The sequence below is a fragment of the Gouania willdenowi genome, chromosome 10 (genome assembly GCF_900634775.1).
Source record: "Gouania willdenowi chromosome 10, fGouWil2.1, whole genome shotgun sequence".
Taxonomy (NCBI): Eukaryota; Metazoa; Chordata; class Actinopteri; order Blenniiformes; family Gobiesocidae; genus Gouania; species Gouania willdenowi.
The window spans coordinates 25,782,068-25,801,863 of NC_041053.1; the positions used below are offsets into that span (position 1 = coordinate 25,782,068).

The 19,796-nt window shown below is 39.0% G+C and overlaps 1 protein-coding gene across 2 annotated transcripts in view; it reads left to right on the top strand.

The window, feature by feature from the left end:
• tenm1 (teneurin transmembrane protein 1) overlaps positions 1-19,796 on the top strand; it is a 254,688-nt gene that overhangs the window by 91,760 nt on the left and 143,132 nt on the right. The gene's annotated exons all lie outside the window — the stretch shown is intronic.

Genomic DNA, 19,796 nt, shown 5'->3' on the forward strand with positions numbered 1-19,796 from the left:
TAAATGAAAGCTGGGGAAAGAATTAATATTAAAAGAGTTAAATCAGGATCAGACAGGAAAAATCATTTTTGAAATGAAATAATGAATCATGTTTTTAATATAGGACTTGTACTCATAATACTTGGAGTATTATTATTAGATTTTTTTTTTTTTTGAGTACAGAATGGAAATGTCACCAGAGACTGTAGCTGCAGATGCACGGATCCCATTTCCAAGTATCTCATGAATGCAGATTAACTGCTCTGTTTATGATTCATATTAACTTTGGGACAATTCAAACTTTTATTAAAGAGCAAACTTTTTACTTGGCCTAACCTTAGATACGTTGATCCCAAATACCAGATTTAGGTAAAAACCCACTCACTCCTTTCGTCTGCTCACGGCCACCACCATTATACTTAAGCTGGGTGCTGTGTCACCCGCTTTGATTTCTCCACACTTGAGCTCGGTGGGTGAAGTAAATGCAGACTGGAGAAGAATTACAAATGTGTTTAAGGGGCAGTAAATGTCTGTCCAGAAGCTGCAGGGGTTGGAACTGTCGCCACCTGCGGTCACAAATTTTTTTGGTTCACAGATTTTGGCACAACACCGGCACTCGGCTCGGCTTCGGCTCTTGGTGACGTCATCGACTCAACTAGTGCATAAAGTACACATCGTCTAATTTAGTCGTTCAACCCCTACTTCATGTAGTGTTTACCTTCGACAGCAAGTACAGAAAAGAAAAAAAAAAAAAAAGAGCAAACTTTTTTAGATTCAGGAACATTTTGTTTTGAGATTGTCCAAGTCAAATTCCGAAACACAATCATCGATTGGCCCGGTTGCTCTTTATTCCCATTTCCCCCTTAACTTCAAAGCACCTCTGCTTCCTAACCCTATGCCAAAGTGCAGATATCCCAACCCCTCCACCTCGGCCCAGCCAGTTCACTTCCCTCCTGTGGCGGTGCTCAAGGTCGCAACGGAGCAGACGAGGGTTTGCATTAATCACACTCACACATTGACACACACACACAAAGAAACCATGCAGATTAATCCCCAGACTGAACCATGCTATTCCATTAATGTCCCAGCGCCGGTAATTAGTGCATTAGTGAGTGGTGTGAATGATGACTTAAAGACGACATCACCTTTTAATTGGTGTCATGCTCTACTCCTGTTTGGCAATGATTGATCTTTGTGTTGATGTCACCATGGTAACCACACCAAGATGTATGGGACGTATGTATAGATGATATGTCAGCCATCTAAATAAAATATATTCAACTCGAAAAATGAAATTGCTGGTGGGCCTAATGTCTCTGTCCATGGGGGAAAAGGTTGAGACACAGGCCACTAGATGATTAGGTTCTCTCATTACATAATGATTCAGTCATTTTAATGAATTCATTAACAATCAGTGACGGGGGCAGTGGGGAAATCTGCCCCAGTGGTATTTCATTTTCTCATTTTCATCCTCACCATACTGACTTTTACTAGATTTATTGATTTTCAACAAGTCACTCGTTTTATTACATTTCTATTGAAAAATAACTTTTATTATGAAAATGTAATCCAAAATGAATTAATGCATTAATCTCACACAAAATATGCTAATAAATGCACTTTATTCCTATGTTTATCAGAAGCATTTAGCGCTAGGGTAGGCGATTTTTCTCCAGATACACTTTAAGTTATTGGTTGAAATTGTCTTTATCTTCTGACAGAAATTAAGATCATATGTGCTCTGAAAAAGGAATGAAGACAATCCATCAACTGTAGCAGCTGTAAATCTGTAATAACTTTGACCAATGGAGAAAAAAAATAGAGTAAAACAGAGGTCACATTTTTTTTTACATATAAAATGGTAAAGTTTATTGTTAACCTACTGCTGAATGAGACATGAAACAATTGAGTTTCTACACAATAGAAGCGATGAGCTGAGCTCCTCTTCTGCAGCAGCTGTGTGCATGCATGTGAGTGAGATGGAGCACAGAGGGTAGGGGCGAGGGGGGTAGAGGCGGATTCAAAATCACCCTACCTTTAACAATTATCTTTTACTTGGTAATGCAGTCGCAAAATGCTAAATTTGTTATTATCTTGATACAACTTCAAGATGCAAGTGAAAGCTTTTTTTATCTTCCCTGCATACGTAAATTATCTAATATTTACAGTTTAGACCGGGGTGTCAAACTAATTTTAATTCAGGGGCTAAAAACGGTACCGATAATATCAAAGCATTAAGGGATAAATGTCATTCCCTGCACGATCTTCTCTTTCAATTTTTTATTTTATTTTGTGGAATAATTTGTTGAAAATTGCTGGATTTTTGGAAGAATTGAAAGCTATTTTAACAATTAGAGATAAAGCATGTGGAAAATGTGAGCTCTGCTGATATTGTGGAGTTTGAATTTGTGAATTATTTTGGAGATACAATATCTACAAATGAATTAGTTGGTAATATACACAATGATTCATGGTTTCTTTGACCTTTTTGCTTTCTGCTGCAGGCCGAATTGGATGCTCTAAAGGGCCAGATTTGGCCCCTGGGCCTTGTGTTTGACACATGTGGTTAGACTGTCAACATAAGAGTATGGTAATAACTGATAATAGTTATATCTGTCTATCTTGATGATTCTTTCCCAAGTAGACACCAAGTTAGCGCAGCAGTGCAGCTTTTTTCTATTTTATTATTTCTTCATCTAAACTCCACCCTGCCTGTTGTCATCACTCAAAACGCAGCATTGGGGTTTATTGTTTGGGGTAAGGTTTTTTTAGCATTCCCTAACCTGTGCTATTACAAGCTTGAGCGTATCAGAAATATTAGACTAAACACATAAAATTGTGAGGTGCAGTTTTTTTTTTTTTTTAACTAGGTTCTTTAAGACCAGTGTGCTAGTTTTGTGACTTGAGTATTATTACTTGAACTAGTAACTCAGCAAATAAAGAGGCAATATTACTGTTTCAAATTAAGATTTCCAATTAGCACAACAAAGTGCGGATGCATGATTGCAGAGATAATGTGCGTAAGTGATTGCAGCGTTTGCACCCTGTTGTGTTGTGCAAAGGCAGACCTTCTCTCCGTCTTTACTGCCCTCTCTCCTCTCCTCTAACACCCCTGGTGTGGCAGGGGCTGTGAAAAGCTTTGTTAATTTGTTTATCCCCCAATGTACCCCTCCCTCCCGCAATCCTAGCTTGTTATTAAGCACAACACGATCATCAGATATGAGGAGCAGACATTATGATCGTGAGTGGGGCATTTAAGGAGAGATAGAGGGCAGATAAAGAATTCACCTGTAATCTTGTGGATTATTGCTATGACAACACAACTCGTAATTTTCTATTTTAAGCCTCGTTTAGGTTCAGCCTCTGTAATGCGTATATCTACTATCAGAGAAGGGGTCAATTACATTTTTCAGTTACAGTTACATTTTCAATTACCCATGTTCAATTACAAATTAATTAAAGTGACCAGCATTTTCCCAAATACAATTACATGCTCAGAAAATTAAATACAATTAATGACAATGAAATCAAAATTACTGCGCCTGATTTAAATTACCTAATTAAAAAAAAAATCACATTTTCTTCTTTTTTTTTTTACTCTTTTGTTGTGTTTTTTTCCTTTATTTTTTCTTTTTTTTTCATTAAAAAAAGTTACCCTTCCTCTTGAGTTAGCATCTCTTATGGTAACGGGTCCTAAATCAACTGTAAAATACACAAAAAACAAATATCTACCATTTCCATTTAATTAGGATTACGACAGCAACAGGTTTTTAAAATTATAATTAATTCTAATGAATTTTCAATTGCGCGACTACAATTATAATTGGCCCCAACCCTGCCAGCTATTGCTCGCTCACAACGTCCTAAAAAGTTAGAGAATTTTCTGTTTCAGTTTAAGTTACAATCATCAAATGTGAGCTGAAAAAGAAGGATATTTTTCCTCATAGAAGAGAATCATCACCACGGCAACGTAGGAAAGCTTGTGACGCAAGGGAAATGAACGAGTCCGCAGCACCCTGCAATCAGATAATCACCCTGGAATCACATTTTAGTCCGATACAAAAGCAGAGAAACAAAGCCAGCGTGTGCTTTACACTGGGGCTTCTTTTATAGTTGTGTTGCGCATTACGAGCAGCTTCAGGGGAGCCTGGCGCTTCCATGAGGAGTCAAATCACTCGTTAGTGGCTTTAACTTTATTACTTTGATGCTCCCCCCCCCCTTTTTCTTCTTCCGCTAAATTTACTTTCACAGTTTGACGACAACCCTCTAAAAAGTTGCAAATTAATCACAAGAGGTCAAAAGTTGCTGTGCCTCCAACCGCGTTAAAACATGTGTTGATTAGTGCTAATGATCATTCCTAGTATGATAAATTTGTTGATTATTTTCCTAATATGTTTTTTCCAGTGCCTGTGGTGTCACCTTCTTATGACCTTATTTCCCCAACTAGTCCCAAACTCAATTTCGCTCTGTTAAGCGAATTAACGGCAAAATTGCACGCCCATTCTGAAAGCTGGAACGACAAATGTTTGTTGTTAAGGTTGACAACAAAAAAACAAAAAAAAAAAAAACCCAACTAAATTAGCCTTTATCCAAGTAGGTATTTATCTTCTATTGGCTAGCTCAACCCGTTTAACCCAAATCTATTTTGGTAGCTCATAATTATTTGAAATATACCAGCTATCATGATCAAAGCAATACATTTCTTGACGCATAAGCTCATTTTAAGTAATTCCAACAAACGATTGATTTGGTAAAATGTGAGAAAGCATGATATGTAGTTAACAATTATTAAAATATGTTTCATATGTGTAGCACTGTACATAGAACTCTATATTATTATTTTATTTTTATTGCAATTACAATTACAAAGTCAATTCTCTAAACTCAATTACAATCTAATTAGGATTAAGGCAGCAACACATTATTTTAAATTACAATTATAAATATACCAGCTATCATGATCAAAGCAAGCATTTCTGATGAATAAGCTCATCAAATGATTGATTTGGTGTAGGAAAGCTTAATATTAAATATATTTTAATAATTGCTGACTACATATGTGTAGAACTACTCCATTGTTTACCAGTTTTGCGTTGAATTATATTTTTTATAGAATTTTCATGGCATTTACAATTACAAAGTCAATTCTAATGAACATTAAGGCAGCAACAGATTTTTCAAATTACAATTATATATATGCCATACATACGTGTATTTATTTTCTGTTGGCCAGCTCAACCCGTTCAACCCAAATCTGTGTTGGTTGCTGCATATACATGATCAAAGCAAGCATTTCTTGACGAATAAGCTCATTTTAAGTAATTCCAGCAAACGACTTATTATGTATCTTTGTTTCCTTTATAACACTCTGTGCTTGTCAGATTAAATAGTGTAGGAGTAGAGTCATTCCCTCTTGATCTGGATGTGTCCTCCAAACGTCCTCCCAGCCGTTGTCTGTCAGCGCTCTGCAGCTTATCATAAATTAAATACTTGTTCACTGTTGTCGACCACCCCGACTGCATTGCTCGGCAACCGAAAAAACGAGCCCGTTGCTCACCGCCAACTCGTCACACGCTTATTAAAGTATGTCAGTGTGAAAGTTCATTTGGTAGTTCAGACTGAAAGACAACATTTTGACAACAGTTTTTTAATAGCAAGGCAGCAATACTTTTCTGAAATTATTGCCAAAAATGTCAACAACTCTCGCACGTTGTTTTCTGTAATTGAAAAGCTCACAACCCCCCCAGATCAGATAGACCCTGAATTACTGTCAGCTGGAAAATGCAATGAATTTGCTGTATATTTCAATGAAAAAATACAATCAATAAGGTCAAACATCAGAACAAACCAGCAAAATCACAAAACGCTTGAACAGCTTCAACCACTGAGGGATAAGTCAACTACAATCCATCCATCCATCCATTTTCATACCCGCTTATTCCCGTTTAACAGGGTCGCGGGGGTCTGCCGGTGCCAATTTCCGGCTCTCATAGGGCGCTTGGCGGGGGTACACCCTGGACAGGGCGCCAGTCCATCACAGGGCAACACAGACAACCATTCACTCTCTCATTCACTCCTATGGGCAATTTAGAGACTCCAATCAACCTTACAGTCATGTTTTTGGATTGTGGGAGGAAGTCGGAGTACCCGGAGGAAACCCACGCAGCACGGGGAGAACATGCAAACTCCACACAGAAAGGACCCAAGTCCACCCCAGGGCTTGAACCCAGGACCTTCTTGCTGTGAGGCGGACGTGCTAACCACTAATCCACCGTGCACCCTGTCAACTACAATGTTAGAGTTTATTACAGTGAACCCAAAAAAAATAGAGGAAACTGTTCAGCAGCTAAATCTATCAACATGTTGCCTTGACACAAAACCCTGTTGTAAAGTCAATTGTCACTGATTTGTGTCAGATAATTAACTGCTCATTCCAATCAGGCACCGTACCAAAATCCCTGAAAGTAGCTGCTGTGAAACCTCTGTTAAAAATAGAACACTGGATGCCTCTATACTGGCTAACTATAGACCAATCAGCAACCTTCCATTCATGGCCAAGATCATTGAGAAGGTGGTCTTCAACCAACTGAGTCAATTCTTAACCTTCAACAAAATATTTGATAAATTTCAGTCAGGTTTTCGTTCTCATCACAGCACTGAAACTGCTCTTATCAAAGTGATCAGTGACATAAGGTTGAACACTGATTCAGGAAAAGTATCTGTTCTCATTCTTTTGGATCTAAGTGCTGCATTTGACACTGTAGATCATACAATTTTGTTGCACAGATTGCAAACATGGGTTGGACTAAATGGAAAAGTAATGCAATGGTTTAAGTCCTACTTGGAGGAGCGAAGCTATTTTGTAAGCATTGGAAACTTTGAATCTGACAGATTACCAATGTCCTCTGGGGTTCCTCAGGGCTCTGTTCTTGGACCTCTTCTGTTTAGCCTTTATATGCTTCCTTTAGGACAAATTTTACAGAACTGTAAGGTTGATTATCAGAGCTACGCAGATGACACACAACTATATCTATCACTGAACCCAGATGACTATGGTCCCATTGAGATGTTGTGTGACTGCTTAGAAAAAGTAAACTGCTGGATGAGTGAAAACTTCCTTCAACTAAACCATGACAAGATGGAGGTGATTGTCTTTGGTAACAAGGAAAAGAGGACTGCTATCAGCAAGTATCTTGAGTCTCGATCTTTAAAAGCTAAAGACCAAGTCAAAAACCTTGGTGTTCTGATTGACTCAGATCTGACATTCAGCAGTCAGATCAAATCTATCACAAAAACATCTTCTACCACCTAAAGAACATCTCCAGAGTGAAAGGTTTAATGACTCAGAAAGATCAGGAGAAACTGGTCCATGCTTTTATCTCCAGCAGACTGGACTATTGTAATGGTCTTCTGACAGGAATCCCCCAAAAGAGCATCAAACAGCTACAGCTGGTTCAGAACGCTGCAGCTCGGGTCTTAACCAGAACAAAGAGGTCAGAGCACATTGCTCCAGTTTTAAAGTCTTTACACTGGCTCCCAGTCAGCCTCAGAATAGACTTTAAAGTTCTGCTGCTGGTGTATAAATCTGTGAATGGTTTTGGTCCAGAATACATCAGTGAGATGTTAGTCAGATATGAACCAAGCAGGTCTCAGATCTATGGACACAGGTCAGATAGTGGAGCCCAGAGTTCACAGTAAACACGGTGATGCTGCTTTTAGTTGTTATGCTGCAAAGAAGTGGAACAAACTGCCAGCAGAGCTGGTCAGCATCTAATGTGAACATTTTTAAATCAAAGTTAAAGGCACTTTTTTTCTCTACTGCATATGATTGAGAGAGAGATTTTTGGTCATGTTGTTGATGTAATGTGTTTGTTGATGATTTTACTGATGATTTTAATTGATTTTACTGGTGATTTTAATTGATTTTAATTGATTTTACTGGTGATTTTAATTGTTCGTATTGATTTTAAACAATTGAATGTTTAATCATGTAAAGCACATTGGGTTGCCTTGTGTATGAAATGCTCTATACAAATAAATTTGCCTTGCCTTGCCTAATAGATGTAACACTCGGAAACGCTTAGAACTAAAAGTATGCGGATCAAGGCAAGTATTTGTGAATGATAACAAATACTTTTGCTACTGCTGTTCTTAACACATTAGACAGTCAACGTGTGACCACGGACTGTATGTGTAGCATAGGGAACTAAAATCCTTTTTTCCACTATTTCAGCTGATACATCTGCTGTCACATTGGGAGAGTTGCAGGAGAGGTTACGGTGTAAACACTTGAGTTGTCACCTGCTGCCTGCTGTCACCGAAGCTGAGATTATGCGAGGCCAAGACACTGCATGTTTTGGTTATTGACAGTGATGTATTAGCAATCCTGCTTTTGTTCATTAACTACGTGGTGTGGTTGACAGAAGATTTATGATATTATTTATTCAGCTCAGTGAGACAAAGGGCTTTGTAAAACAGTTAAGGAGTATCACTCTTAGTGATAAACAAGTGGCGTGGAATGAACAGCAGTCCTTTGGTTGGGATGACTTTTTCAATATTACATTTATACTGCACTGCACGATCAGCTAAAACTTTTTTTTTTTTTTAATGCCAAACCACCATCTGGTTTTTTTTTTCAGTTTTCCAAGTAATTAGTAGGGTTTAGTTTTCTAAAACTGTGACACTGTGACTCAAAATTTACTCAAAGATGTCTAATTTGATTATTTAAGGAATTATTCCTATTTGGTTTTGATGGACAATGTTTTTTGTACCTAAAATGTTCCAATAAGAGATCCAGAGACACACACATATATATTAACTTAAGTATACCTCAATAAACATTCAAAATATAGAAATTTTCTTTTAATTATGGAGAAAAAAAAATAATTAGGAATTCTTACCTAAAGTGATCGACTAAACCCAGATAAATAACCTGAAAACCAGTACATAAAACATACTTAGTGTGCATTTCTAATTGCTACATTTTACCAAAAGACTAAATAAAATAAATAAGCAGAGTAGCCAAAGTTAAAAATTAATGGTGACTCTTGACTTTTAAATCAAACTGAAATTTGTGTTCTTTTAAATGTTTAAAAAAAGATGCAGAGAAGCTGAAAACTGGATTGAAAATCAATCAAAAGGCGTATGTATGGTCACCAACATCACTTCTTGCCTTGACCTGTAACTCCAATGAAATTCCTCACTGAAGCAAAACTAACTGTTTACTCCCACGTAGCGATAACAACAAAGCACCATCTTGTGATTGGTTTCCAGCCGCTGAACAATAATATGTCTTTGTCTTAATGCACATCTTGGCTCTTTTGTGCAAACTCTGTAACTGTGTGTATTTAGCATTAGCATTCTGTTAGCTCTGTAACCCAAGAGCAATAATGTGATAATTGTGAACGTTTTTCTGTCGTTAAATCATGTTTAGTACACGAGGACACACCAAAAATTAAAAAAAACAGAATTGAAATGAGCAATCGTATAGACTCCGATAACTAAGATGTGTAGCAGCAACAGATGCAGTACTGCAATAAGTCTAGCAGAGGACATACTGTACATACTAATTAGGTATATGTAAATTAAGGACTGTCTGGCTGTTGCATAAGAAGATGATTTTTAAAGATTTTTACATGTTTTATGAGATCGGTTCTCTGATGTTCACTTTTATGTAGCAAAGACTGAAAACATTTACAATGATGCAATATATCATCCAGTTTATAATTGGAAGTGAACATTTCTGTTTTTGGGCTGGTAAATTAATATTTACAATTCCTTAAACAACCACAGATCTACAGTATGTTCCCATTGCTGCAGTTATACAGTCTCCTGCTTAACTTGTTATTGCTTTGTGGTCAAAGTCATAATCCCTTCAAAATAAAGCAGGGCAGATAATGCATTAAAAAGTTTGAGGAAGAAATCAATTTGGATATTTTTTTATTTGAAGCTGGCAAACAAAACAAATCAATCGCAATTGCTAGAAAAATATGATTATAAGTACACTGTAAATTTATAATCCACTTTGAAATGTGAAAAACGTTACACTGAAATCCATTTTGTAGTTAAAGGTTTCTTTGTCCCACTTAATCTTTCTTGCCAAATCACTAGTCTGTACCCACAGTACAAGCAACATTTAGGAGTGGGCCAATGGGAGAACAAAAATTGAGCAAATCCCAAAGCAAATGAAGCAAATTAAAGTAAAGTGTATAAAGTTTAAAATGTTATTGAAATCAGTTTTTCCATCATTTTGTTGGTGGCAAAGGAGACATAAGCAGAACAAATGACGGTACAGTGGTAGCGATAATTCTAACAATCTGCAACCATACTGTAAGCACCATGGTGCCTTCATTAGCATATAGCCTAAATGCATAGTTATAGAAACCCCAGAAAAGTGCACAAAAAGTATAATATGGTATGCAGTGTGCTCTGATGGCAGGTGGTGGGCAACAGGCCAAAGGTGATGTCAGACTCGGTTGATAGCTGCTGCGATGAAGCTGTTGAAGTGCTGAGTTAGCAGAGCGTTAATGGAACTACTCCATTCCCCAAAGGAAAGTTTTTGAACAGGTGGTCACCTGTTTTTTTTTTTTTTTAGGGATCCCTGATAATTCTCTTCATTGTGTGGCTCTGTCGAGGAGGGCAACTGGCAACCAATTATCTACTCAGCAATGCCGAGTGCGTAAGAGAGGCTGTAACACCTTTGTGTCCAGTAGTGCCTGGAAACTAGAAGCCTCTCTATTAAGAGTGATCTGGCTCAGCACAGTTCACACAGACACAAGAAAAGGGGTCAAACATAGTGTTTTAATCCCAGTGCGGTGTGCTACGCTATTGTTATATTTTCTTTACAGTAATTGGGGGTTGTTACTGGACAATTGTAGCTCAGAATTTACAGGAATTTGGCTTTTGCAGGTCTACATTTTCACTGTTTAGACAATTAATTAAACATCTTGTGTAATTAGCATCAACAATGGAAATATAGCACACTCCGAGTACACTGCACCCACGTATTCTTTGCTTTGCCATATATTTCTAGCTACAGTATGTAGTTAAAGATATAGTCAATGAGCCTTACATGCTTGTTGGCCAGGTGTGTTTCTGTGCGTGCACTCGTGTGTATTCCAGTGTCCTTTTCAACCCCAGCTCCTTTCATCCAGCTGCTTCATGCCTCATTGGGATTTGTATTGATTGGTCCGGTTTGGCTTTGTTTCCAGTCTTTTATTTTGGTTGTCTGATGCAGCTCTAAGAAACCCACTGGCCTTTGCAGAAACCACCCTAACAGCTCCAGCAGCCTTCGGTAAATTTGTTCTAAATGGGTAGACGGAATGTGGTCAGAAAGCTCTGAATGGTGAGAGAGCCCTTTGGTGAAATGTCTCCAGAAGGTCAAAGGGGCTGCAATAAAATTGCACACGGTCACACACATTTACACACTCTTTCTTCCCCTTCATTTTATCTGTTACACTCACTTGCACACATGAGTAACAGGCTTACGCACAAATTAACAGGGAATAAATCAAGTGACTGTGTAGTATTTCACCTCTGGGTGGTGACTGCCGGGGTACATGTAACACAGCAAAGATTTCCTGCTCATTTCACACTATTCTGTCCCTTGTAACATGACTCAGCTTTCAGAGAGGAACTAGATCAGCAAGACAAGCAAATGGGAGGCAGAGGCAGATGGGCACTGTGACAGAAAGAAAGAGGCGCAGTGATTGGAAATGAAAGAACAAGAGCGAAATGCGTGAAGCAGGAGGCTTAAATCTGTTGAACCTGGTGGACTGTCACTACCACGTCTAACTAAGCATGCGTGACAGCAAGTTTTACTGGTAAATAAACACCAGGAAACTCAGAAAATCTCATCCGTTGCTGCAAGAGAAGTGTGTCACCGCCCCCGCTTTTTCTTTACCCTTTTTTTTTTCCTGTTATCCAAACAAGACTTTTTATGCCAGATTAGCAAGGTCAAACATGTGACGAGTCCCCAGGTTTATACCAAACTGAAGCACTGACACAGAGGAAAATGCCAGCAGCTATGTACAGGAACACAAACACGTGCGCACACACACACACAAACACACACACACACACGCACACACATACACACACTTTCGCACAATCAAACAGTCATGACAACAATATTAGTTGCTTTCAAGGATTTGGTGAGGGAGAGTAACAAAAACACTTTGGTGCCTCTTGTCTGAGTGAAGCAATGGTCGACAGGGAAAGAAGCCGCCAGGGCAGGTGGACCCCCCAGGCTCTCAGCCTCTACTCTGAAAGTTGACTTAGACACAGATTTGTTTTATTGGCTGTGAAGTCTCTCTCCTTCACTCTCCTTCACACTTGTTTTCCTCCATTTGTCTCTTTCTTTTTTCTTTGCCCCCACTCGGTCCTTTTTATCTTCTTCTGCTCGTCTCTCTTCGAGCTCTTCTTTCACCCGTTCCTTAGAAGTCGGGGCTTAGCTAGAAGCTGACACATCTATGCAGAACTTGGCTGAGCAGTAGGTTGCCTTCACTGTACATGCTAAACTACGCGCTATTTTGTATGACTGACACCCATGAAAGTGTTTGCTTGTGGGCAGAGCCAGCTGTGGTCTTCAGCAGTCGGATGGCTGGTGGTTTTGCATGTGCACTGTGTCTGTAAACAATCGAGACCTTGACAGTCAGGCTTGGGTGTGTTTTTGCTGGTGAGAGCGTATTGATAAATCATTTTTAACCAACTGCAGTGCTACTTCAGCTGTAATGCTTATCAATAGGACAGTGTATTCACAGCAAATCACTTCAATTGTACCCTGCAGCATGTGTAGCACAAAGATCTCACACCCACACAGATACACAACCCCCACACACACACACATACACTGTTTTCTTTTACTTCCATCTCCCACCCATTCTCCTAACATGTGTGAAATCTAATCATCACAGGAGGCACAATCATTTCTATCCAATCTGGTGAAACACACATACACATTCATCTGGGACAACAATGGCAACAACCGCAACCAAGCTATAGCAAAATTGCCTGGTCTACCAGCTTCAGTAACAGGCTTTAAAATACGGCTATCCAAGCAGGGTGGTTAGGGGATTATATTTTTTGCCTGTACGTCTTTGAATTGCTGTTAAAGTCTAAAACCTCTCAAAGAGAAACTATGATCACAGTAACGTCGGGTCAAAATGACTGATGAATTACTGACTTTTAATCTTGTTCTCCTTTAATAACATTTGCCACCAAAACAAACGTAAGAGCTGGATCAAAACATTAGCTTAGCCCTTTCCATACAACCAAAATTAGCATCTGCTGGGATAAACGATTATTATTTAAACTATTAATCTAGCATTTATTTTTTGATGCATCGATTAATCTAACGATTTATTTTTCCAGTTCAATTTGATTTGATTATCTCCCCATTAATTGACTAAAAATTATTTTATACATGTTGATTTACATATCTAAAATTTAAAAAAAAACATGAATTCCTTAACTTTGCACTATATGATTATTGCTCTTCAACTCAAAATTCCAAAATAAAGTTAAAGTAAGAATAAGTACAAAATAATGCACTCAGAGTCAGAGGTAGCATTCAATAAAAAAATAAAAGGGCAGTAGGAGCCGGCAGCTTGTCATTGTGTCCTTCCTGAACCAACAGAATTTAAGATTTATGTTACATAGGCCTAGCTTACTGAAAAAAAGTGCATCGTTTAATTCTTCATTCACATGAAAATAACATCAACTTAAAGTAATACACTCTGCCACTCACATTTTTCTTAAACTTAAAATTCCAAACGCTAATACAGAAAGTGCTTTTCCAACAAACAAATATCTTTTTTCCTTTTACCTTAAGAATTGTGTGTGTGTGTGGTGCTGCCGCTGATGTCACGGCGAGTGTTTCCTCCTTGATCTGTCAACACGCTGCCGTCCGGTCACGCCCGAGATAAAGGACGAGGGTTACGGGGAACAGCTACCTTCAATGAACAAGTGCGTGTCTTCTCCGGTACCGCCATTTTTGTTTTGGTTGGACGACGCATCGGCTCGCACATTTTGTTACATTAAAACAGACCTTGTTCCCACTTTCAACCATAGCTAAAGCCTTTAATTACTCTCCCAGTTACTCTGAACAGCTTTTCATCTCCATTTTCTTGTTTACTTTCTCTATCGTTCCATTCATAATTAATGTCAATTTATGTTACATGCATTCAAGTCCTTTCAAAATAAACTTCTGGTCTAACAGGAAACGATATCACATTAAAAATAAAAGCACATGATAATAGCTTAGATTTATGTAGCACTTTTTTCAAGGAGACTCAAAGCGCGTTACAGAAACCATTATTCATTCACCCCAGTCACTCACATCAGTCATTCCGGTGGTGGTAAGCTACAATGTAGCCACAGCTGCGCTGGGGTATACTGAAGAAAGAGTGGCTGCCATTTCGCAGCCACTCTTTCTGACCACCACCAACATTCATGCAGAATTCATACAAGGCAATGCGGGTAAAGTGCCTTGTCCATGGACACAACAACAATGACTTGGATAGAGCGGGATTCAAACCCCCCACCCCTTCAGTTATTGGATGACCCACTACCACTGAGCCATGATCCACACATAACTTAATAACTCCACTTTGGCGTCACTTACAATCACAGTTGCCTTGAAAACCTCATTTTATACAGCTTTTAATTCTGTTTTTTCACAGATTTTTACAGACTAGTTTGAATAAACTTGATAAAGTCACATATAAATCAATAAAGTCTGAGTCTCTTAGGCTAACCACCGGGGTTCCTCAGGGCTCAATATTAGGGCCCCTGTTATTTAGCCTTTATATTAATGATTTGCCGACTGTCTGCTCTGAAGTTGAATGTTTGATGTATGCAGATGAAACCGTTGTATTTGTTCACGGTCGCTCCAAGGACATTGTTGCAGATAAACTTACCAAAGCAATGACTCTTGTCACTTCCTGGCTGCAGGAGAACTGCCTGCAGCTAAATACTTCAAAAACTGTAGGTATGTTTTTTAGTAAAACCAATAGAGCCTCATCTAATCCTGACATACTAGTTGCTGGAGAAAAATTACAAATTGTAAATCAATACAAATACCTTGGGTTAGTAATAGATTCTCACCTCTCCTTTAAAGCCCATATTGACAAATTATGCAAAAATATCAAGTTTAATCTAGCAAATTTCCGCTCAATCCGAAATGAAATGTCAACTGAAGCTGCAATAATTTTTCTACATTCCATGATCTTCAGCCAAAGAAACAGCTCTGAGCGCGTCACTCGAGGCTCTGTAAGGGGCGATTGTGTCATCCCTCTGCGCAGGAGTGCTTTCAGTTGCTCGGCCTGGTCAGTTAGGGGCACTGCTGAGTGGAACTCAATACCTGAGGAGGTTAAACAGCTAACCACTTACAAGGCCTTTATGAAAAAATTGAAAATTTGTCTTATTAACATGTACGTCTGCCAACATTAAAAGTCGAGCATGTTGCACTGCATTGTATTGTACTAGATAACGTAGCCTTTTGAACACGTGCTTTTTGTGTGTTTTAATATTGTAACTGGTACTGTCATTGTTGTTATTGACTTGTACATGTATTGTCATGCTTGTATTTTATTGCCTTTTTACATCTTGGCCAGGGGACTACAGATGAAAATTAGCCTCCTGGCTAATTCTGGCTTTTTTTAACCATGTTTGTTCATAGGTTATATGAAATTGCACTGTCCCCTTTCAAATAAACCAGTACAATACAATACAATAAAGCCTCATCCTAAATAGTTAACCTCCTTCTCCCCCACACCCCTCACTCGTCTCTTCAGCTCTCCTCATACACAACACGCATCTCTGCAGGGAATCCAACAGCGAGGGTACAGTAAGAAACCCTCTCACAGCAGTGCCATCCTATTACCTCTGGCAGTCATCTCACTGTCACACTGATCAATGATTCTTGCGTGCAAGGGCCACAGCCTGTTAGCTCGCTGCACTGCTCCTCATTGTTGCTGCTGAGCTGATGCTCCTTCAACGGTTATAATGACTGGACTCACCGAGTCTTTCTCCAGCTTTTCCAATGGTATGTGCGTCTGTGCAGGAGCATGGGAGGAAAAGATGGTCAGAGAAAGAGAGGGAGATGGATAGACGAGCGAGAGAAAAAGAGTGACAGTGAAGGTTCATGCTGAGCACATGCTGCTCACATAACTGACTCCACGCTGTGTCTAAGTGGGTTCCTGTGTGAGTGTATTTGGTTTCAATGTGTCAAGACAAAGACTAAGGAACATGCTAGATATTGTGCGTTAAAAAAGGAAGGGAATAATGAGGCGTCTTTGCTCAAACCCTTTCCAAATAAAAAAATATAAAGCACCGGTTGTCCTTGTAGCAAAATGTAAATAAGGAGCTGTACCTTAACAGCATTACTTTCAATCAAAAACTCAAAAATAGAAAAGTGTTTGCTTCCTGTAAACAATTTGAAGGCAAAGGTGACATTACTTTGTAAACAGAGGCAGATTGTATTTACCTTCAGGCAAAGCTAGGTCAGATCCTAGTAATTTGTGTTTAGACTATGCCATACTCAGGATACTTGTTATCTCTCAAAATAATGTTTTTCATTACTTCGGGGATTGCAGTGAAACAAATTTGTCTGCACATTTTGTAGTTGCCAGGTGACAAAACGAAACTGAACATTTCTTACAACCACATGTTTGGAATGATCCCTCTCAAATGAGGTCATGCACGGTAACTTTGTGTCCTCGTCTTCACCAGAGAAATAGGCCATTACGATGCTGACAAAAACCAACCAGAAAAGCATGGAACGAAGAGAATTGTTGGACCTACATTTAGACATGTGCTTGATGAATGGGATCCTATTCTGTGAACAACATACCTACAGTATTTGATAAGTGGAAGTAAACAAAACTTTTACTAATAAACTTTCTTCAGTATGAGAGCAAATTATACAATCTAGCTCTTTTTAACAGCTGGAACAAAGGCATTGTCAGTGTCCACCATTTATTTACAATTATTCTGAATTAAAGCTTAACTGTTTCTTGTAATTTTTAAATTCTGAAAATTAGACAATTTCTAAATATTGCAAGAAAAAATGACACCTAAATTTGCACACTTGTATATTGATGATATAATATTGATAGTATTGATATAATTATATATATTGGTAGATATATATATATATCGTTGTGTCCTAGTAGATTCACAAAATGTAGTGCTAAGCCAACATCTACTATTGGCACATTGTGGTCTGATGTTCCAGACATGTCATCAAATTTCAAATGACCCCATTGCTCCTGTGGGCTCTGTACAAAAAACAAGTTGTGATCAGCTTTGTTTTTCGCACCTTCCGAGTTTGACTTTGGCGCAAGTGGCAAACAAATTCATTGGGTTCTAGACTTGCTAAGCAGTTATTTAAACATAATCAAAACCCAAATGTCTAGACAGAGATCAGAATGAATTGTTATGCCTAATTCTTTTCAGCTGTATCCCCACAAACTGACTAATATGAGCTACAAACTTGCCCTTTGCTTGTACTTGTTAATTACTTCGAGTAATCTTAATGTCAAATGAAAAACAACAAATGTAAATGTAGACACAGAGGTTCCGAAAGTGTAAGAACATTGACAAATACTTATTCTTTGTCTCAGCGTCACTTCATCTCGTTCCCACGTCCTAATTGCCTCTTTTGCCAGACTGTGCATTTAACCATGTGTCTACTTGTATTTGGTGTCATTCCGGATGCTAAGTGTTCTAGTGAAAGGTCAACAGCCGTAAAACAAGAGTCACAGTGAGATGAAGAAGGACACTGATGAGCTGAGGCAAAAGAAGTACAGTCTAAGGGGCTTTTGAGGAGGTATGTAGTGGAGTCGAGGAGAAGAACAGAGTTTCTAAGGACTGTTGCAATAGAGTCATGACTGGAGTAGGTAACACTTCACTAACTGAGGTGTGATGATAAGGGCGCGTGGTTGGTTGAGGTAGGGGTGGGGGTGTGGGAAATGCAATTGAGATGAGAGGACATGAGAACCGATTGGAGAACCAGAGATCAAATGATACAGATACTAGATATATAATTTGTGAAAGGTTTATTTCCTCCACTGCAAAATAAATGGCTCTGCAAACAGTGATGGTAAATGCAAACTTTAAGTTTTAGGCCTAAAATTATATTTTTGATAAGAGCCATAGGGGCCAGGGTCTACTACAGCAGGTCAGACCCATGGTGCAGGCTGTGCAGAGTGACCACTGAGACGGTCCAGCACATAGTGGCACAGTGTAAGATAGAGGAACATCTGTACCCAGTATGGACTGAAAAGCCCCAATCCCCATTGGACACACCACCAAAGGTGGTTGAGAACAACAAGGCTGAGGTCCAGTGGGAACCAGTTGACTCTAACGTCACTAATAAGGAACATGAGCAAGTGTCAAAGGGCTCCAAGAACAACTGGAGTAGATGTGGAAGGTGAAAGCCCCCATGGTCCCCGTGGTAGTAGGAGGACTTGGGACAGTGACGCCCAAATTGGCAGAGTGGCTTAAACAGATTCCAGGAACAACACCTGAAACCTCAGTCCAGATGTGTGCAGTGCTAGGAACAACTAAAACTCCCAGGCCTCTCATAGAGGACCTGAGTTGGAATCTAGTGCAAAGAGAGACTTTTTCTCTTCTGCATTAAACCAATACTCAAGAAGCAGTATGTAGCCAAGTATTTTCGGAGGATTAACGGCCTTGCTCAGAGTCCCACAGTGGTGGTGATTAGGATTGGGCCAGGTGGTGCCTTTCACCTTTCCTATACTCAGCTCTCCTGCAGGTTTAAACTGATGACCTTCCGATCACACGTTCACTTCTCTAACCTTGAGGCCACCGCTGAGAGAAAGGAGTTCCTAATGGGTTCCGGAACCTAGGGAGACGAAGTAGGATTGTCTTTAAATCACTCTGGAGTGGAATGTGATTCTTGTTTCAATCAGTTAAATGAATGAGTTTAATCATCAATATGCCACTACTCTCAGTTTTGCTCTTTATTTTTGAAAATCGTGCACTAACAGCACCAGGCAAACAAAAGACGCATACAGATGCAGAGTAAAGATCAGTACGAGTGATTCATACTCTCACTGATGTAAAGAATATGAGTATGTCCAAGTCTGATCCCATCGCAGGCTGACAGTTCAATTAGTCTGAACCAAACGATGCATGATGTTTCCCTCATGGTCCTTGTAATCATCGGTGTTCTGCTTTGAATAACTCGTATTGTTGCAGTGGCACATAACTAAACCAACAACAGTGTAGTGAGAAGCTGAAACGTGTGATACGTTGATCCTCCCTATATGAGTCAGAATTGATTGTAGAACCACATTGGCTTCTTGTCTCAAAGCTGTTTGATGATTTGAAAGATTATTTTTCATAGTAAAAAATGTTTTCGTCGCCTTTTTCAATAGAAAAAAGTCCTATCCTAATGTCTGGAATTTTAATAAGCCATTTTTCTTAATTTGGGAATTAAGCATAGGTGAATGCACAACTGTGTGTACATGTGTATGTATGCATGATATATTAAAATAAATAGCGCACCTTAATATAAGAGTCTCTGTGGGATTTCGCAGGTTGTGCTGCTTAATTGTGGATTTTTTTTTGTCTAAGCAGCCATTTTGTGCAAGCATTGAGAAGCTCGTGTCAAGTGCTTTTTCTGTACGTCGCCAATCAGCAGACAGAGGACAGACAGTGAAGATGTTTGATGTCGTTAGAAGTTTCTTACCTTGATCTGCATGCAGCAGGCGTCCTCTGACTGCCACCAGCACACAGCAACTTTGGGATTTGAGAATTTGCCTGCGTTTGATCTTCCGAATGTGTCAGAA